This window comes from Oncorhynchus clarkii, chromosome 17 (genome assembly GCF_045791955.1).
Source record: "Oncorhynchus clarkii lewisi isolate Uvic-CL-2024 chromosome 17, UVic_Ocla_1.0, whole genome shotgun sequence".
NCBI classification, from domain to species: Eukaryota; Metazoa; Chordata; class Actinopteri; order Salmoniformes; family Salmonidae; genus Oncorhynchus; species Oncorhynchus clarkii.
Genome location: NC_092163.1, coordinates 41,929,437 through 41,944,506, shown reverse-complemented (window position 1 = coordinate 41,944,506; position 15,070 = coordinate 41,929,437). Strand labels below are relative to the sequence as shown.

At 43.6% G+C, this 15,070-nt stretch overlaps 1 protein-coding gene across 1 annotated transcript in view; it reads left to right on the top strand.

Annotated features, from left to right (window-relative positions):
* Positions 1-8,486: 8,486 nt before the first annotated feature.
* LOC139370869 (phosphatidylinositol-4-phosphate 3-kinase, catalytic subunit type 2 beta) overlaps positions 8,487-15,070 on the top strand; it is a 66,233-nt gene continuing 59,649 nt past the window's right edge. Inside the window, exon 1 of the mRNA XM_071110703.1 lies at positions 8,487-8,785. The gene's annotated coding sequence lies outside the window, so the exon portion shown is untranslated. The remainder of the gene's footprint in view (positions 8,786-15,070) is intronic.

Here is a 15,070-nt window from a genome sequence, read left to right as displayed (position 1 = left end):
TGCTGATCTAGGATCACGTCCCCCTTGTCAAACCGATCTTGTTCATTATGAACCAGGGCGTGAGTTGGGTGGGCAGTCTATGTTTGTTTTTCTAGGTTTTGGGTATTTCTATGTTTAGGCCTAGTATGGTTCTCAATCAGAGGCAGGTGTCATTAGTTGTCTCTGATTGAGAATCATACTTAGGTAGCCTGGGTTTCACTGTGTGTTTGTGGGTGATTGTTCCTGTCTCTGTGTTTTGCACCAGATAGGGCTGTATCTGGTTTTCCACGTTTATTGTTTTGTAGTGTTCGTGTTTATCTTTTTTTATTAAACATGAATCAATATAACCACGCTGCGCTTTGGTCCGCCTCTACTTCACCACAGGAAAACCCTTACAATGGCAGTATCAATATGAAAAATGGAACAGAACATACAGTACATTTTAAGAATTAATAACATAGTACCATGTGTACTGCAAGCATTTTAATTGGCTCCGCATGGGCTAGCATGCATTTCTCAGTGACAGGCGCATGCCCACAATTCGCCACTCTGCCACAAAGCACCGTGTCCCTGGGCAGTATCGTAGGGATGGCGTGCATCTCACGGATAAGGCAACGAGCTCGTCCTTGAAAGCCTGAGAGCTGGTCTCTCCTCCGTTCTAGCAGGATCCATGCAGTAGTACACACCACCACACTCACTTCCACTTGACTGTCACTCCACAAAGCCAAATGCTCTTTTAAGAGCCACCAAATAAGTGAAAATAAGTGTGTGTGTGTGTGTGTGTTGGGAGGGGGCTGTCAAAACTATAAACTAAATAATGGTCAAAATGTATTCTCCGGGTGGCGAACCCACTATCTTCAGTTCCACAGGTGGTAACTGTAACTATTACACTACGAACCCTGTTCTATAAAACATTGATTTCGACAGAGCATTTAAATGGACAGTCTGGAAGCATTCGTTCCAAAAGGATTTTTGTTCATTCACTCAGAACTGAATGAACGTTTATTTATCGTGTTTGGTTAAAATACAATAGTCTAAAACGGTTGATTTACTGAAAACAGACTCATTTTAATCACATAGCTTAACAAGTTAGCAAGCACGCCATTTTCTTTTGACTGCACACAGCATGGCACACAAATTCAGCAAGCAGAGAGGGGGTTCGATTAATCTGGCCAGCCCGTCATGTCATCGGGCAAAATCGGAGAGGGAAGTCAGATAAAAAGCTTTTTTTTATCAAAAGCAATCACTTTTGCATGTGAAAACACAGAATTCTACTCATTACTACACTAAGTTTTAAGCCGACTTCTCCGTCGGACAGAGCAGGGCACCCGGCTCACACCTGGGAGGCAGCCAGGTTCCGAATCGAATTCAAAACGCCTACACGGGCACCCGGTTGAGATTAATCAAACCCTCTCAATGATTCTGATGTTGTTATACCATGTGAAGCACTTTTTGACTACTTTTTACTTCTGGATGGCAATTTAATATTTTCTGGGAACTCATTGAAAAGTGAATTGACACCGTGTTAATCAGTCAGCACAAATGTGGATTATAATGACAAGGCAGGAGAGGAAGCATATGCTGCGGCTGGAATGTATTCTACATGTTTCAAACAGCGATGCTTTCAGTGAGTCTGGTAAATTGTCTGATGCTAGCATGCATTTGCACACTTGCAGTGCACAACTGAACTGAGGCTCTGTTTACATGTGCGTTTGGGGTTCAACCATTGATTATATGCAGTTCATAACTAGCTTACTGTTTCTTAACAAAGCCATTTGTTTTCTCGGCTATGGTTTGCGTTGTGGTCTTGGTTGTTCTTAGATAAGGAAATGTAGCATAGCTAACTGCAGTGTTTGAGAAGGATATACTGCTTTCTCCCCAACATTTGCATGAAGAAAAGACAGAGGAAAAGGGGGCGGAGGTTTGGGCTGCCTTCTGAAAATTCGTAGGCGAGTGAGTAAACCCCCTCTACCATCAGTCCTATTAGCTAAAGTGCAATCACTGAATAACAAAATGGAAGAGCTCCAATCAAGGATATCCTACCAACAGGACATTAAAAACTGTAATAACTTATGTTTCACAGAGTCGTGTTTGAACGACATGGATAACATACAGCAGGTGGTGTTTTTGGTCCATCGGCAAGATAGAACAGCTGCCTCTGGTAAGACAAGAGGTGCACAAAATCTACTATTAAGGAAGTCACAAGGTTTTGACTACCTGAGGTAGAGTCTCTCATGATAAGCTGTAGACCACACGTTTTACCAAGAGAGTTTTAATCTATATTTTTCGTAGCTGTCTATTTAGCCCCACAAACCGATGCTGGCACTAAGACCGCAGTCAACGAGCTGTATAGGGCCATAAGCAAACAGGAAAATGCTCATCCAGAGGTGGCGCTCCTAGTGGCAGGGGACTTTAATGCAGGGAACTTAAATCCGTTTTACCTCATTTCTACCAGCATGTTAAATGTGCAACCAGAGGAAAAACAACTCTAGACTATTTTTACTCCACATACAGAGATGCGTACAAAGCTCTCCCTCGCCCCCCATTTGGCAAAACTGACCGTAACTCTATCCTCCTGATTCCTGCATACAAGCAAAAACTAAAGCAGGAAGTACCAGTGACCTGCTCAATAAGGAAGTGGTCAGAAGACGCAGATGTTAACTACAGGACTGTTTTGCTAGCACAGACTGGAATATGTTTCGGGATTCTTCCGATGGCATTGAGGAGTACACTACATCAGTCACTGGCTTCATCAATAAGTGCATCGATGACGTCGTCCCCACAGTGACCTTTAAACAGGTCAACATTTACAAGGCCGCAGGGCCAGAAGGATTACAAGGACGTGTAGTCCAAGCATGCACTGACAAATTGGCAAGTGTCTTCACTGACATTTTCAAACTGTCCCTAGCCGAGTCTGTAATACCAACATGTTTCAAGCAGACCACCATAGTCCCTGTTCCCAAAAACACCAAGGTAACCTGCCGAAATGACTACCGACCCGTAGCACTCACGTCTGTAGCCATGGAGTGCTTTGAAAGGCTGGTCATGGCTCAAATCAACACCATTATCCCAGAAACCCTAGACCCACTCTAATTTGCAGACCACCCCAACAGATTCACAGATGATGCAATCGCTATTGCACTCCACACTGCCCTTTCCCACCTGGACAAAAGGAACACCTACGGGAGAATGCTATTCATTGACTACAGCTCAGCGTTCAACACCATAGTGCTAATCACTAAGCTAAGGACCCTGGGACTAAAGACCTCCCTCTGCAACAGGATCCTGGACTTTCTGACGGGCCACCGCTAGATGGTAAGTATAGGTAACAACACATCTGCGACGCAGGGGCCCGTCAGGGGTGTGTGCTCAGTCCCCTCCTGCACTCCCTGTTCACCCATGACTGCATGACCAAGCACGACGGGGCTGTAGTGGAGTAGGTTGAGAGCTTCAAAGTTTCTTGGTATCCACATCACCAACAAACTATTATGGTCCAAACACACCAACAGTCGTGAAGAGGGCACAATAATGCCTATTCCCCCTCAGGAGACTGAAAAAAATTGGCATGCACCATCAAGAGCATTCTGACTGGTTGCATCACCGCCTGGTATCGCAACTGCTCGGCCTCCGACCGCAAGGCACTACAGAGAGTAGTGTGTGCGGCCCAGTACAACACTGGGACCAAGCTTCCTTCCATCCAGGTCCTCTATACCAGGCAGTGTCAGAGGAAGGCCCCAAAAATTGTCAAGGACTCCAGCCACCCTAGTCATAGACTGTTCTCTATGCTACAGCACGTCAAGCGGCACCGGATCGCCAAGTCTAGGTCAAAAAGGCTTCTTAACGACTTCTACCCCCATGCTAATCAAATGGCTACCCGGACTATTTGCATTGTCCCAACCCCACGCCCCATTTTTACACTGTTCCTACTCTCTGTTCATTATCCATGCATAGTCACTTTATCTCTACCTACAGGTCAATATTACCTCAATTACCTCGACTAACCGGTGTCCCCACACATTGACTCTGTACCGGAACCCCCTCGCTACTGTTATTTTATTGTTGCACCTTAATTATTTGTTATATTTCTTTTTTAACAGCATGGTTGGTTAAGGGCTTGTAAGTAAGCATTTCGTCGCATATGACTAATGCAATTTGATTTGATTTAACGTTGTGGTGCATGAACTTGTCATGCATGTTGGCTAAAGTTACAGTTTTACATTGGCTAACGTTACCTAGAAAACGTTAACTGGCGGGTGGGATGAAATGGCAACTGTGCTTGAATCGTAAAGTGCGGCAAGTGAAGTGTGTGACTCTCGATGGAAAATAATTAAATCAAAGAAAGGAACAAAACGAACAAAAGTTGTAGTAGAAGACAAGGTCCAATAATGTATTTCTTGTTGGACTGAATTTTTTGGACAAGGAGTTTAATTTGGGAAATCCATTAGTAATATTGAGAACTGTAAAGAAAACAGTGGGAAAGGTGGATTCAATCAAGGTGACTAGAAGCAGCCTTGTTTTGGTTCATTGTGTCGATGAAGAAGCATGCACTGGAACTGGCAAAATTGTCCATGTCAGAAGTAACATGTAATGATCTTCGGAGCAGGGCGCCTGCCAAAATAGTTATAGCTGGAGTCTCACTGGATATAGATGACGAGTACCTTAAACAGAAAATCCCAGGAGTGGTCAGTACATGTCACCTGACCCGTATGGTAGATGGAAGGAAAAAGAAAAAAGCCTATCAATATTATTGTTGTTTGGGGAGACTCTATCTGAATATGTGAAGCTTGGATATGTGATGTATGTGGTAAGAGCATTTGTGTCCAAACTATTATAGAGTGGGAATTGAAAAGGAAATGGTTGCGTGTCAAATGTTTGTAGACGGGAAAAGTATGGTATTGAAGAATCTGTAATGGAGAATGTTGCAACTGTGGTGGGGATCATACTCTGGCTAAAATGCTTGCTCGCTAGCCTAACTTCAATTCATGGGCAACGTTAGCTAGTTAACATTAGCCTTCTATGTGTAGCTACATATTGAACCTCCTTACTCTCAGGCCAGGGGCACAACAATGTATGAATTAATGGTTGAATCAGAATCACTGTTATAATCACTGGTCAGTACAGAGAATTAAGTAAAACCACAAATCCAAATCCCTATCTCCATCCATGGCTAATTTAGGAAAGGGCCAATTTTAGCCAGCTAACTAGCTAGCCACACTTTTATTTTTCTCACCAGAACCATTCCCAGTTGAACTTGCTCAGTTTAGCTCAAAGTTGATCGGTAAATTGTTTACACAAATTTTGTCAAGGGAGGCCCCATGCTTGCTGGCTTCCTTTGCATTCAATGCTACTCGTTTGGACCAGGCAGCGTCAGATAGACGGCCTACACATAGCGAGACAGAGGAGCGCTGTTTCGCTCGCTCGGATGCTTTATCCTGTGAGATGCATTCAGCCTCTTGCGAATTGAAGGAAAGTTATGAAACACAGAGAGACGAGAGCTAAAAATGTTGATATTTTTTGGTTGGATTTTTTGGTCAATTTCTTAGGGAAGCCTGCTTGGCCCCCATGCATGCGCACCATTGGTATGGACCAGATAGCTGCCAAAAGGTTGAACGTACATATCATTAGGATTGTAAGAAAACCCATACGTAAATATTAGGATTGTTAGAAAAGCCATGCACGTTAAATTAGATCTGTAAACATATGTTACGACTATGAATTAATATTTACAAATTAAATTCTTACTTTACTCGGTTACAGATATTTTTATACATACACATTTTTGTCAGGAATGTGGCATTTGCAAAGAATATGAACCAAAATAATCTAGTCAATCAAGCAGCTCTAGCCCACATGTTTTTATTTAACCAGGTAAGTTAACTGAGAACACATTCTCATTTACATCAACAACCTGGGGAATAGTTTCAGGGGATAGGAGTGGGATGAATGAGCCTATTGTAAACTGGGGATGATTAGGTGACCGTGATGGTCATCCAGCAGAATCTAGTCTCCGATCCAGGGACTGACCAACCCTGCTTAGCTTCAGAAGCAAGCCAGCAGTGGGATGCAGGATGGTATGGTATGTTGGTTGCAACATTAGAGTTGATTTGCAGCTTTCAGTTTCATTTTCAAAATAAAAGTCTAGGGCTTGTTTGAAAATGGCATTTGATAATGCCGTTATACCAGTAGATGGCATAGTATAGGCTTGGGCCTATTGGGGAGAAAAAGGCATAAAAAGTACAACAACACAAGATTTGTTCAAGACTAAGATGTTAGTCCATAATCATAACATGGTCAAAATCAAATCAAATCAAATCAAATTTATTTATATAGCCCTTCGTACATCAGCTGATATCTCAAAGTGCTGTACAGAAACCCAGCCTAAAACCGCAAACAGCAAGCAATGCAGGTGTAGAAGCACGGTGGCTAGGAAAAACTCCCTAGAAAGGCCAAAACCTAGGAAGAAACCTAGAGAGGAACCAGGCTATGTGGGGTGGCCAGTCCTCTTCTGGCTGTGCCGGGTGGAGATTATAACTGAACATGGCCAAGATGTTCAAATGTTCATAAATGACCAGCATGGTCGAATAATAATAAGGCAGAACAGTTGAAACTGGAGCAGCAGCACGGTCAGGTGGACTGGGGACAGCAAGGAGTCATCATGTCAGGTATTCCTGGGGCATGGTCCTAGGGCTCAGGTCCTCCGAGAGAGAGAAAGAAAGAGAGAATTAGAGAGAGCATATGTGGGATGGCCAGTCCTCTTCTGGCTGTGCCAGGTGGAGATTATAACAGAACATGGCCAAGATGTTCAAATGTTCATAAATGACCAGCATGGTCGAATAATAATAAGGCAGAACAGTTGAAACTGGTGTTTGTGTGTTCACAGATGAAATGTCACATTCATTTACATATGTATTTTCTTATGATCCTAAAGATACGCACGTTCAACCTTTTGGCAGCTATCTGGCTCCATACACTGGCCCCGACAAACTTATTCAGTCCAAAGGTGGCAAGTCTAATGGTCCCTTTATGGACGCTGTAGTCTCGTTCTTATCTGACACTTAGCTATTGAGCTAGTTCTGAGCAAAAAAAAATTGTCTGATGGCCCTAATGCTAATGACCCTGTTAAAAATCTGGTATGTGGTTCTCGGTAACGGACTGATGGCTCATGACGAGAGGCGGGATGTCTGTTGTGCACCTCCAATCAAGTTGATTTGCGAATTGTCATCTGGATTGGTGTCTAATTGGCATAGATATGATGGTAGGGAGATTTGAATTTAACATTGAGCTTCAACCAATACCTATATATCGCCCCCACAATAATTTGTTTCCTCGATTGTTTTAACGTTCTCTGAGGATGTTACAATACGTAGCCTACGGTACAGCCAATAAGTCTCAGGATAACAGTCATTTTTTGTTGCATTTGAGGCTGTGTGATTGCTATCCACTAGTCAATCAGCAGCCAAGGTCGCCATGGATACAGCAGGAGACCTAACTGCACAGAGGAGACATTTCCCTGCCTTTGTGCATGGGGGATGGAGGAACTATCCTCTTCTGCCTCCTACTGGTCCATAAGGTGTAAATGCTGGGATGAATTGGCAAACCAATGATGATGTCATACATACAGGCTGTACTCAGCTGACTTTTCTACCGTTCTTTTATGTTGTATAGATGCATTGTTCATTAGAAAAATAAAGACACCACATAATGTATTGACAAGGAGACAACAAATAAGCCCTTTTTAGAGTAACATATTTCTTGCTAAATCCATAATAACCAAGCTTTTATTGCCTGATTTGATGTGATGTCAGAATCAGACAACATCAGACTTGCTAAACCACAGCTGCACACATAGACACAGGCCACGCCAACATCAGGACCCGTAGTGATAAAGAGTCATATGGAAGGGCAGAACATGTATTACCAAACATGACCACATAGTGGTGCTGCTTTCCTCCTGTTTAAAACAGATGTCAAATCCAGCTTTCACTGTGGTCACTTCTTATCAGCACTGGCTGACAACTCTCACGCACTGCCAGCTGTGTGTGTGTGTGTGTGTGAGAGAGAGAGAGAGAGAGAGAGAGAGAGAGAGAGAGAGAGAGAGAGAGAGAGAGAGAGAGAGAGAGAGAGAGAGAGAGAGAGAGAGAGAGAGAGAGAGAGAGAGAGAGAGAGAGAGAGAGGGAGTGGGGATCAGCCCCCCTATGGACCACCCCCATCCATCCACATGTACTTCATGCCCCTTCTAAAATAATGGGTGCATGACGCCCTTGGGTTCCTTTAACATTTATTTAATAGGGAATAGTATTTAGGAATGTTAGTTTGTCTGGTTGCAGATTTTCACAGCTCTGGGGGTTTCTAACTGGGCTAGCGGGATCTCTAGGTTTGCTCAGCAGCAGTCACTGTGGATAATTTACGTATGGGTAAAGACAAGAAAAGAGGGCGCTGTTACTTACATTAGCTGTCCGCCAGAGGTCACGTTCCTACAAGTAATTCTCACGCTCCCCTCCAGCCACACACACACTGATGAGAGAGGGCGATGCGCAGCCGATCATCAAAACCTAAAACCTCAGCAACTCGCTTACAAAATAAGCGGGTTTTGGTGGCGAGAGCTGCTGTCTGTATTATTCAACAATTAGGGACGCGGGCGCCCTTTCGATTTGGTTAATGACAGATATATCGACAATATCAGACACCGGATACCACTGCCGAGGAATTGTTTGATATATTTTGGAATCATTATTTGAGCAGACTGAAAGCAGAATAATTAGAATATTATGGCACCAGTCCGTTGGCGGCCATAGATCTAGAGCAGGTAAGGGATTTTCCACCTGGAATTAACAATCAATGTCCACATACGTTAGCCTACAAATCAGATAACATATGTGTGTTTTGTTGCATGGTGTGTTTCGTGAGCAGTGAAGTTCGTAGCTCGTGTCTACTTGCAGTAAAATATCGACTGCGCTATATTGCTGCTTGAGCAGTGACGCTGTTTGGTGGCCGATGAAGCACAGTAGGCTATTGCTACGACTATTTTATACAATTCTAGTTATGAGAGAAATTATAATAAATCCCCTAGGCCTAGTTTGTGGGCAATAGAAAAGCAATTATTCAAAGTGTATGCCAACCTTAATGTGGTGTTACAATGTTGCAAACCTCAGCCATGCTATGGCTACAATAGTCAGTGTGACAAGTTAGATGGGCGCTAGCTACAGTGTAATAAACCACGCAGTGCTTGCACCAAGCAAGCTATCTGCTGTGGCATTGTTTTAATGTCAAAGCTGTCAAATTTGTACGTAGTTGTATGCATCCGGCCATGTCATAAAATAGCCAACAAACAGTGATAACAAGCAGCTGCCGGTTGGTGTCCTAGGTTGCTGGGCTAATGGCGAAAATGTATATATAGTAGGGCTATTGGAGTTTTGACTGAGCAGGGGTGTATTCATTCCGCCAAACAGTTGGAAATGTTTTGCAACTAAATCGAGAGTTTCTATTTGACAAATTCAGGTAGGTCCCTCTCCGTTTCGTTCTATTAGCTTCCGTTCGACAAACTTTTTGCAACTGAGTAGGCAGAATGAATACATGGCATGGCACATTTGTGACCAGCTCGTGCACGTTATACATGCATGTAATAAGCAATTGTAAAAACGTGGCTTAATTATGAACAATCTGCAGACAATTTGCCAAGTTGTCAGAAGTATTTTGTAAGTTACAGAGAAGAAACGAGAACGAAAGGTTGTCAATTTATCCTCACACATCACCACACACCTGTCTAATGTTCTGTCTGTACTAATGAAAACATGCAGTCTGGCGGCTATGCTGGTCTCAGCCTCATGTGCCGCCTGATCCCGTGAGGCTATGCAATATGACCATACGTATTTGTAATAAACTTTATGGAGGCTGGTGTTATCCTTTATATCCATGCGACCTTTGTTATATGGGATCCAGATGCCCCAACCCAGAACTCTCTCTCTCTCTTTTCTCTCTCTCTCAAACTGCAGCTGCTGTAACTCCCAGCCCTGTAACAACTGACATAGGATCAGTTCTCCCAACACCAGTCCTATCCTAAAGAGACAGGTCACCTTATAATCAAAGTCTTTTTTTTTTTCAATCATCTCAGTAGGAGTGTTGATCTACTTAATAATCTGACCTAATATTATAATAAATAAACATCCTATCACTCATACGCTTGATAAATGCAGGCCCTGGTCTAACGTGGCATAACGTTGAGTTCATATTCCTCAGTCTGTTGAACAGACCAGACCCTGCATCAGGGCCAATTCCACTTTGAGTGATGCTGAGACTCCAACAAAATGTTTACTTTAATATGTATGCCAAACCGAAACCAATGATTTGTAAAGTTAACCAAACCACACAACTCTATCCACAAGGATTTATTTGAACAATTTCCCCACAGAAAATTTGACAAAAACACATTTACTTAAAGAACTGTGCAGATGCAAGGTGTGGATATAGAATGACGATTTGTGTTGTTTGTGCCGTCATCCTGTTACCAAATTTGCATTTGGACTGTACTTCGGCAAGAATGTGTCTTTGTCAAATTTTCTGTGGAAATTGCTACAAGTAGTCTTTGACACCCTCTAATTCCATTCTGGGATCAACTGTCCCATTGTTCTGCTCAGAGCAGAGGAAGTGACGCTTATCATCTCTACGATTGGTTATAGCTTCACTTTTATTATACAGTATACTGTACTGGCAGAGGTTAGTACTGGCAGAGGTTAGTACTGGCAGAGGTTAGTACTGGCAGAGGTTAGTACTGGCAGAGGTTAGTACTAGCAGAGGTTAGTACTAGCAGAGGTTAGTACTGGCAGAGGTTAGTACTGGCAGAGGTTAGTACTGGCAGAGGTTAGTACTGGCAGAGGTTAGTACTGGCAGAGGTTAGTACTAGCAGAGGTTAGTACTGGCAGAGGTTAGTACTGGCAGAGGTTAGTACTGGCAGAGGTTAGTACTGGCAGAGGTTAGTACTGGCAGAGGTTAGTACTAGCAGAGGTTAGTACTGGCAGAGGTTAGTACTGGCAGAGGTTAGTACTGGCAGAGGTTAGTACTGGCAGAGGTTAGTACTAGCAGAGGTTAGTACTGGCAGAGGTTAGTACTGGCAGAGGTTAGTACTGGCAGAGGTTAGTACTGGCAGAGGTTAGTACTGGCAGAGGTTAGCCCTGTCATGTCAGGTAGGGTAACTGCCACTAATAAAGTTGCTTATTAGAATTCAGAAAATATCCACACCTCCCACTCCATGAATAATGCCTCTCCTATCCTCTGTTGGCTTTCTGTCGTGAAGCCTTGTACACCGAGTGTACGAAAAACATTAGGAACGCCTACTCTTTCCGTGACATAGACTGACCATGTGAAAGCTATGATCCCTTCTGGATGTTAAATACACTTCAATCAGTGTAGATGAAGGGGGTTTATTTTATTTTATTAGCATCTCTTTTTGCTGTCTCCATTTGGACATATCTTCCAAAAGTCCTTAAACATTAAAATACAATATATAATACAATCACATGTTCACATATAAACACACTGTTACAAACAACAGACATAATACACTGACATATTGACCAGATGAATACTCTTAACAGTCTGAAAATATAGATTGAGGAACCAATCTACTATATTCCCTGCACAATCTTCAAATTGAGTATATTTAAGTGGTTCTAAAGTATTGTTTGAGTTTCTAAATTGAAGGAGAGGAAAGAGGTTAAAGAAGGATTTATTATCCTTGAGACATTTGGGCTCCCGAGTGGCGCAGCGGTCTATGGCACTGCATCTCAGTGCTAGAGGCATCACTACAGACCCTGGTTTGATTCCAGGCTGTATCACAAACGGCCATGATTGGGAGTCCCATATGGCAGCGCACAATTGGCCCAGCGTTGTTAGGGTTTGACCGGGGTAGGCCGTCATTGTAAATAAGAATTTGTTCTTAACTGACTTGCCTAGTTAAATAAAATATAAAGGCATGGATTGTGTACGTGTGCCTTTCAGAGGGTGAATGGGCAAGACAAAATATTTAAGGGCCTTTGAACGGGGTATGATAGTAGGTGCCAGGCGCACCGGTTTGTGTCAAGAACTGCAACACAGTTTGGTTTTTCATGCCCAACAGATTCCTGTGTGTATCAAGAATGGTCCATCACCCAAAGGACATCCAGCCAACCTGATACAACTGGGAAGCATTAGTCAACATGGGGCAGCATCACTGTGGAATGCTCTCAACACCTTGCAGAGTCCGTGCCCCGACGAATTGAGGCTGTTCTGATGGCAAATGGGGGTGCAACTCAATATTAGGAAGGTGTCCCTAATGTTTTATATACTCAGTATAGAAGGTCCTATATTAGGCCCTACAGCGCAGCACTGTAGTGGTTTAGTAGTCTACCCTACACAACAAGACTAGCTGGTCTGACTACATTACAGCAACTTTTTTGCTAATCTTTGTTTAGTGGGAGGGGCTGTAGCCTAAGTGATCTACCATGAGTGATAATGTCAGTCAACCACACTGTACACCACATAGGCTTTATACCAGAGGATTGACCAATGGAGCAACCTGCTGTATGTAATTACGCTGTAACAAACTACTACTTGTCTCTCCTATTGTTTTATTTGTTTGGAAAAACCGATAGGCTACAGTAATAGTAGTTACCCGGCCTGGACTAATGCTGACCAATGTGAAGCGTTGCCATGGTTTCGATCAGCACACTAACTCCTCCTACTGTGGACCTGAATACAGTGTAGAGAGAAGTGCGGACTAATTCTCTGCCTGAATGAGTTCATATTGACATTGACTGTATTCAATCCACTGTACGGATACATGCAGATGCACACACTCACATCTGTGGGTATGCATGTGCATCGAATAGAGTGAGAGAGCTGCCATGAGATTCATTCTGGTGGGAGAGGAGGAGGAGGGAGGTGTGGTGCTGGTAAAAGTGTGACGGATCATTGCAGCGTCACAACTCTGGACCAGCCCTGCATGGCATCAGCTGGCAGCAGCAGAAAAGGTTGCAACTATGGTGGCACACATCAGCCTAGTTTGTGTGTTATGGTGTCCGTGTGTGGGGTTGGTGGGGGGAGGGGTGGGGGCCATGTGGCGATGACAGCAGCCCCTTTGTCTCTGGCCTGCCAAGCCGTGTGAACGTGTCTGTTTTACCCTCCTCACGTGACACACGCGTCCTTTGTTCTTCCAATCTGGGACACCCCCCTCGAATTGAATGGGATTACATCCCTATGGGGACAGATTCCAGGGGGTTGGATCTGGCCTTGGTCCCACTTTCCCTAACCACCCCCTCTTCATCCCTCTCCAATCCAAACAATGTGTCCCGCCTCCATCTCCACCCCTTCCGTCCCATCTCCTCATACCCACTCTGGGTTGCTCCCCCCCCCCCGGGCTACAGGCCATGCAGTCTGCCCCCTGTATAGAGGATCCATCTCCACCCCCACCATCTCATTGATCCCACTCTGGTCTGCTCCGCCCCGGGCTACAGGCCAGGTCCTGCTGTCTCCTCACCCTGGGACCCAAATGACTGACACTTGCTGAGATTGAAGGACAGTCAATGCATGGACAGTATAAGCAAGAATGGATTGAAGGGGTCTCGTGGAAAAATCATACAACATCTTCTTGGAGGGAGAGCCATTACAGCTGTTCTTTCTGACCACTCGGCATGTGTGTGTGTGTGGAACATTTCTACACTCCAAAATGTCCAGAAATTTCACCAAAACAAAGCTGTGTGTGTATGACTCTCCATCTGCTGAGGTCTGGAGCTGAGCCTGTGTTTATATACACGTTTGGGTCTTAGTTGGCTAATTTATTAAAGGACACACTCACGCCTTAGCGGTCTCGTTCATTACAGTGATGGTGATCTACACTGAGTGTACAAAACATTAAGACAACCTTCCTATTATTGAGTTGCACCCCCCCTCCCCTTTTGCCCTCTGAGCAGCCTCAATTCGTCAGAGTATGGAATCTACAAGGTGTTGAAAGCGGTGACTCCAATACTTCCCACAGATGTGTAAAGTTGGCTGGATGTTCTTTGAATGGTGAACCATTCTTGATACACACAGAAAAGTGTTGAGTGGGAAAAACCCAGCAGTTCCAGTTCTCGACACACTCAAACCGGTGCGCCTGGCACCTACTACCATACCCGGTTCAAAGGCACTTAAATATTTACATCGTTCTTTAACCAGTTTCCTCCCCTTCATCTACACTGATTTGAAGTGGATTTTATTTCACTTTTTTATTTCACCTTTATTTAACCAGGTAGGCAGGTTGAGAACAAGTTCTCATTTACAATTGCGACCTGGCCAAGATAAAGCAAAGCAGTTCGACACATACAACGACACAGAGTTACACATGGAGTAAAACAAACATACAGTCAATAATACAGTATAAACAAGTCTATATACGATGTGAGCAAATGAGGTGAGATAAGGGAGGTAAAGGCAAAAAGGCCATGGTGGCAAAGTAAATACAATATAGCAAGTAAAACACTGGAAAGGTAGATTTGCAGTGGACGAATGTGCAAAGTAGAAATAAAAATAATGGGGTGCAAAGGAGCAAAATAAATAAATAAAATAAATAAATACAGTAGGGAAAGAGGTAGTTGTTTGGGCTAAATTATAGGTGGGCTATGTACAGGTGCAGTAATCTGTGAGCTGCTCTGACAGATGGTGCTTAAAGCTAGTGAGGGAGATAAGTGTTTCCAGTTTCAGAGATTTTTGTAGTTCGTTCCAGTATTTTAACAAGTGGCATCAATAAGGGATCATAGCGTTCACCTGGATTCACCTGGTCAGTCTGTCATGGAAAGAGCAGGTGTTCCTAATATTTTGTATACAAGTGTATCTTTCGAATGTATTCCTGACACATCTCACCACCAACCAAGAATCTTAGAATGGAGCAGAGTGTTGAAATGGAAGCTGCATGCTAATAGGGTGGATATTGGAAATGTATCGGAGTCCGAATATTTTTCTCCATACCTCCCTCGTATCCTCTCTTTCTCTCTCTGTGTGTATGCACATTTGTTGAAACACACTGTAGTGTGCAGTATCTGCTTTTCAAATGGCCCATAGAGGTTCGGTATTCTGAACTGAG